This window comes from Coregonus lavaretus, assembly GCF_964263955.1.
Source record: "Coregonus lavaretus genome assembly, chromosome: 5".
Taxonomy (NCBI): domain Eukaryota; kingdom Metazoa; phylum Chordata; class Actinopteri; order Salmoniformes; family Salmonidae; genus Coregonus; species Coregonus lavaretus.
In genome coordinates, this window is record NC_139992.1 from 32,355,210 (window position 1) to 32,361,209 (window position 6,000).

The 6,000-nt window shown below is 40.0% G+C and overlaps 1 pseudogene across 1 annotated transcript in view; it reads left to right on the plus strand.

Moving 5' to 3' along the window:
* The window catches only part of LOC311129232 (EGF-containing fibulin-like extracellular matrix protein 2), a 60,417-nt pseudogene extending 59,681 nt beyond the window's left edge, over positions 1-736 (plus strand). The window contains exon 9 of the transcript in view: positions 588-736. The product of the transcript in view is annotated as an EGF-containing fibulin-like extracellular matrix protein 2 (transcript). The remainder of the gene's footprint in view (positions 1-587) is intronic.
* Positions 737-6,000: the final 5,264 nt, after the last annotated feature.

Here is a 6,000-nt window from a genome sequence, read left to right on the forward strand (position 1 = left end):
CATGGTTTAGCTGAGACTCATTTCTTTACAGGTAGGCTGGTAGTCTTTTTCTGAAATAATTATTTTAACTTACACTATGCCCGTCTTAACTGAAATGGTGCTCACATAACTTTCATTAGCTGGTTAAAGTTAGCATGCTAGCTAGTTACACTGACATCTGTCAGTCAGTGCCCAATTTGTTCTCTGCTACACGTGGAAATCACCACAACGTTCCCACCCCCAATTCCTGAATATGTATTAGCAAGCCTGCATCAGTCTTCGAGGTGGAACCTAAACGAGAATTTCCGCTCTAGGACAGGAATTACTCGAAATAGGTGAGGCAACTTCCTCTGAGCGGGGCCTTTCAATGTGCTGAGAATGTTCCAAAGCCAAGCAATTATTCCAAAGCCAAGAAACTGGTGGGAATGGTGTATGCAAAATAACCATAGCACAACCACGCTCTCACCAAGCTCTAAGAAACATATGGTTCTCAGAACATTATGTGCTAACTGGGTTATTAGCTGAATGTAGTTGGTGAACCATATCATTTCTGTATGGTGTTTTAAAAGCAAAATCTGCATACCTCGTATACTACCTTTGAACAACAGAGATTGTCTTCCTGAGGACCATCGCACCTGCCAACCCAGCTCCCTTCTCAACATCTGCTGATGTCTTTCTTGACATACTGGCCGATGACAACCAGTTCTCCTTTGATGTTGTAAAGCGCTCTCAAAATGACATGATTATGGGTGAGTAGAGAGGGAGTCAAGTGCTACGCAGTCATTCAAAACAGGAGAGAGAGTAAGAGAGAGAGAATGAGAGAGACAGAGACCGAAGAAGAACATGTGAACAACAAGTTCAGTGAGTAAGAATACTCAAATGCTAGTTTCAGCCCTAGTTTCTCTTTGGCAATATCCAAGCAAGCTAGAATATCACCAGGGCTCCACTGAGAGAAATAGACTTGACAGACACAGGGAATTTCTGCTCCCTTACAATCACATATGTGACCGACCGGCTCAAATCGGTCTTATGTAGCAAAATTAGAATTTTTGTTTTTTACATTGGATAAAAGTAGAGACTCAGAGCTACAAAATGGTATATCATACACTACAGTTGAGGAACAATGGGAAAGTAATTTTGCTTTGAAAGTTGATAAACTTGTAAGCTCACTTTTGAGAAAATGGCCTTTGAATCTTTTGGTACTACTACTGGAGAGCCCTTCTTTGTCAACACCCATTCAACATCGTTCACACCCTCTTAAGCTTTAGCCCCACCCATCTCTTTAAGGGTTGATCCGAGTGTTCTGTACTAACAACAGAAGTCAAGCACCCAAGCTAACTTGCTAGCTACTTCCAGAACAAATGACAGAACAGCTCACTGATCATTACTTGCCCTAGCAGAGCTGGTTAGGCTGTTATGTTATCCAGAGCATTGGTGACTGCAACTGTGCTGTCAGATTGTTTGTTCGTAAATTCAAAACGTGTGGCTCTCGGAGCGTTCAGAGCGCACACCGGATGCTCTGGCCGATAAGTAGGGTTGATCCGAACGTTCTGACCTCACAATGGCAGTCAAGCACCCAAGCTAACTGGCTGACATTGGCTAGCTTGCTAGCTACTTCCCGACACATAATGAGAGAACACCCCACTCTGACCATTTTACTCGCCCTAGCAGAGCTGGTTAGGCTGTTTTCATGTTATCCAGAGCGTTGGTGAGTGTAACTGTGCTGCTGGCAACAATTTAATTACGCTTTTTTGTCGATGTTTACTGACACCGGCCATATTCAACAGGTGTTGAGCGTTCGTAAATTCATCAGTTATTCTGCGCTCTGGCACACTCAGACGAGAGTGCTCTGAAATCGGAGTAGATAGCTAGACTGAATTTACGAACGCACCTGAAATGGTTACATGAATAGTGTAGTCTTTTGTTAAGATGTAGCTAACTAGCTAGGTAAGCAATGAACCATAATCACAACTCATGACGTTACTACCCTGCATGAATCTGCAGGTAGCTAACCAACCAGGTTCAATGTTAGCTAGCTAACATTAGGCTATAGCTAGCCAAGCAAATGGCTCTTTCTGTCAAAATTAGAAACTTGTAATATCTGAAAATGTAGCTAGCTAGACTATCTTACCCGTATACATCATTCATAGATGGATGCGTCTCCTGTCGGATGCCATGGTTGCCCTTAGTTTGAAGATGTAATCCAGAGACCAGTGTTTTCTCCATCTCCTTAGCTATCATACTCGAATTCCACTGATTTCAAAACTCAGTCCTCCAGAAAGTGGAGAGCAACACTTATGCAGTTTTAATACACAATATATATATTTTTTAAGCCGCGTTAGACAGGATTACCTAGACATACTGACCAGCACAAATAGACAGAAGCGTGCTATATGGCAGACCAATCCAAACTCATCTCTCGGCATGTCCAGCACACTCATTATCTCAGCCAATCATGACTAGCGGGAGGGTTGCTGTCTACTTCTTTGGCTAAACCAACTAGGCTCGTAATTTAACAATTTTATTTGTATTTACAGATGGCATACAAGTTTGTTATTAAGGCACATGAAAGTTCACATGTTCGATAAGGCATTTCTGCCAAAAAACGCATTTGGATTTTTTTTTTTAACGTTTCCGTTCAAACGGCTCTCATGTGATGTAGGGACCCGCGACATACGCCTAGTTTCCTGAAACGGGTCACATATTAATTTAAACAAGCCTCCCCAAATTCCTCTTGAATTCAGATAGGCTACTACTTAGTTTTGTGTCCCTCCTGGTTGCATCAGAAGCCAGAGAGAAGGTTAGGTTTTGGATTGTAAGGGATAATACAAGAAGACAAAGCCAGATATGACAAGAGGAGATTTAGCCAATATACAAATAGCAGTATTCCCATAGGCCCCTTTCAGATGTTTAATGTGGGCACATTTTTATTTTGAGAGTCCCTATACGCTCCTGACAAACTATCAATAGACCATTAGTAACATGTCAACTGCATAGTCTATTGATAGTTTATTGAGCATCTACTGTACATGAGTATTGGGTCTCTCAAAATAATGTTACCTAAATGTGTAACCAGAGTTATTCTCCTACCCAGGCTAATGTTTGTGTCTGTCTTTGTGTGGTCTTCAGGTGTTGTTAGGCAGGTGAAGCCCATCACTGGCCCTCTGAATGTCATCCTGGAGTTGGCAATGAACTACGTTAAGGAATATTGTTGTCGTCCACATCTTCATCTCAGAGTTTTGGTTTTGATAAATGAGAAACAAACGGTAAATGATTAATACACGTGTGCCACTGTGATGCAATGTTGACCTGTGGAATTGTATAATGTTATAACTATGACTTCTATAGATTTATGTGTAAATACCAGAATGTGAGAAATTCATTTTGAACACCATAATGATAAAAAAATGAAGGTATGAATATTGTTGTTGATGTATGGTTTACCTAATTTGATCAGTACCATCTTACTGTTGAGTAGAAACTGTATTTACTGTTAATGTTTGGTTTTTCATCATTGGGTTATAACATATTGCTATATATTTATTGTCTCTGTGTACTTTGACATCATATTATATTATTGTCTGTGGGTGAATTGGCCAGAAACTATAAGCCAGCTACATACATTAGCCAACACTATCCATTACAGAGGTTTTCAAACTGACCAACTCAGAGAGAAGGTTGGATGTCCTATTTTCACTGGTGCTAGAAACCTACACTTCCAATCTTTCTGCTTCTTAAAACACTAGTGAATAACATCCTATAGGGTTTGGTTACTGTTAGAACACTATCTATTAGCTGCTCAGGACATGGTCTAAGGAGGTTTAGTCTTATACCGTGTCCATCCCATAATTAACTTTCCCTCCATTCAACCGCCTTTTGCCAGTGCTTCTCTACCCCAGGCCAGAGTCAACACAGAATGTCCACAGACTGGAAATCAACAGACCCAAAATACTCTGCCACACTCATGAAAATTCAAAGGACATGGTTTCTCTTTGTTGTTGCAGCTGTAGCACTTGTCCCACAACTTGTCTAGGGAATAAAGATCAATTGATCCCCTAGTACTACTAGCCCTTTGAATGTATCAGTGTTTGATGTGGATGGGTGGCAGATGTCTGAGTGAAGTGGGATCAGACTTCTTATAATGTCAGGCAAATTAATGGAGCTACCTCCCAGATAGCACATTTGGTTACTTGGAAGTTGTGGGAACGTATGTTTTTTGTTTCACATTGGTTGTGGAAATGAAGCCATAACGTTTTACTCTGGTTCCCTGAAAGTTTTCTTGGGAGGTTTTATTAATGCTCTGAGAACGGAAAGTATAGGTAAGATTATCTATTATATTGACAAGATAGTCGAGTGAACGCTGTAACAGTGGAAAGATGTAAGGCAGGCAGGAGAAGGCGAGATCAGGTGGGACAATTCTAGCCAATGAGAGGGCAAATGCGCCTGTGAGCAATAGGCACAACTCCGATATAAAGTAGTTTTTTTCAATGTTGCCGAAATGCTTTCATCACTAGTTACCACAGCCACAAAGTACAAAATTAGCTTTGATTTAATTTAAGGTTAGGGGTAGGCATAAGGTTAGCAGTGTGGTTAGGGTTAAGGTTAGGTTTAAAATCAGATTTTAAGAACATTTTCAGAAATAGGCAGGGTTTAGCCATAATTCTGACTTTGTGGCTGTGGTAACTAGTGACTTACACTGAGTGGACAAAACATTAGGAACACCTTCCTAATATTGAGTTGCACCCCCTTTTGCCCTCAGAACAGCCTCAATTAATCAGGGAATGGACTCTACAAGGTGTCAAAAGCTTTCCACAGGGATGCTGGCCCATGTTGACTCCAATGCTTCCCACAGTTGTGTCAAGTTGATGGTGGACCATTCTTGATACACACTGGAAACTGTTGAGTGTGAAAAACCCAGCAGCATTGCAGTTCCTTACACAAACTATTGGACATTTTTTGTTAACTACTTAGATAACATAACAAACCAATTATATGAATTATGCATGTTGTAGAATGAAATGCCTATATGCCCTATATGCCTATTGATTAAGAACCAATTTAACAATAGTAGAGACACTTCTTTAGTGCAAATGCTGTACTTCTGAGAAAGGATGTGTAATGATGTCATGTCATAGTATTGTGAGGACCGAGGTAGAGTTACGAGATAATTGGTTTGGGGCCATGAAGTCTACATTCCTTATGTCAAAGGAGATTAGTGATGTTTATGGTAGTATGATTGATGGACAGGATGTAATGACCTGTGGCAAAGGGTAATAATAACAGAGAAAGGGAGTGCCTAAGATGGTTGCCAGATGTATGTGAAAGGAAGGATAACCAAGGGTTTGTAAGGGAGAGTGAATCTTTGTTCGATAGTTGGAAACAGCAAACGGCAAAGCTCTGTCAATTGTTGTCTCTAACCCTGTACCGACTAATAAAACATTTGTATTAACTTTCTAAAAAGTGTCTAATTATATTCTTACATCCTTGATTACTTTAATACCTGAGAAACTCATCATAACAGATTGGCGTCTTCACGAACTGGATACAGTCTACAGCTCAACTAACAGGTAAGCAGACTTTCATTCTATTATTATGTTAAAATATGCTTATCTGTGGTAAAGCTGAACTGTAACGAACGTTTAAAATTATATATTTTAAAGGGGGACAATGAGTGGTGTTGAGTTATGTAAGGGATGTAAGGAGAATATCAAATTGGACTATGATATGGTGTTATGATTCAAAGATAGTGTGTTTAAAGAACTGAGTAAAGGCAATAAGTGGAGAAACGAATAGGCGCAGGGCATCTATGATGTTAAGTACATCATGAAGAGAGAGTGGATTAATCCATTAATGTAAAACAGTACATTATAAAATGAATGGACTCAGGTAAACCCTTGATGTTAGATACGTCATAAAGAGTGGGCAAGGAACCCTTGATGGAATCTAGGATACATCATAAAATGGAATAGAGTGGGTTTTTAGTCCCGTAGTGTGTAAGACATTATAAAAGAATAGGTTACG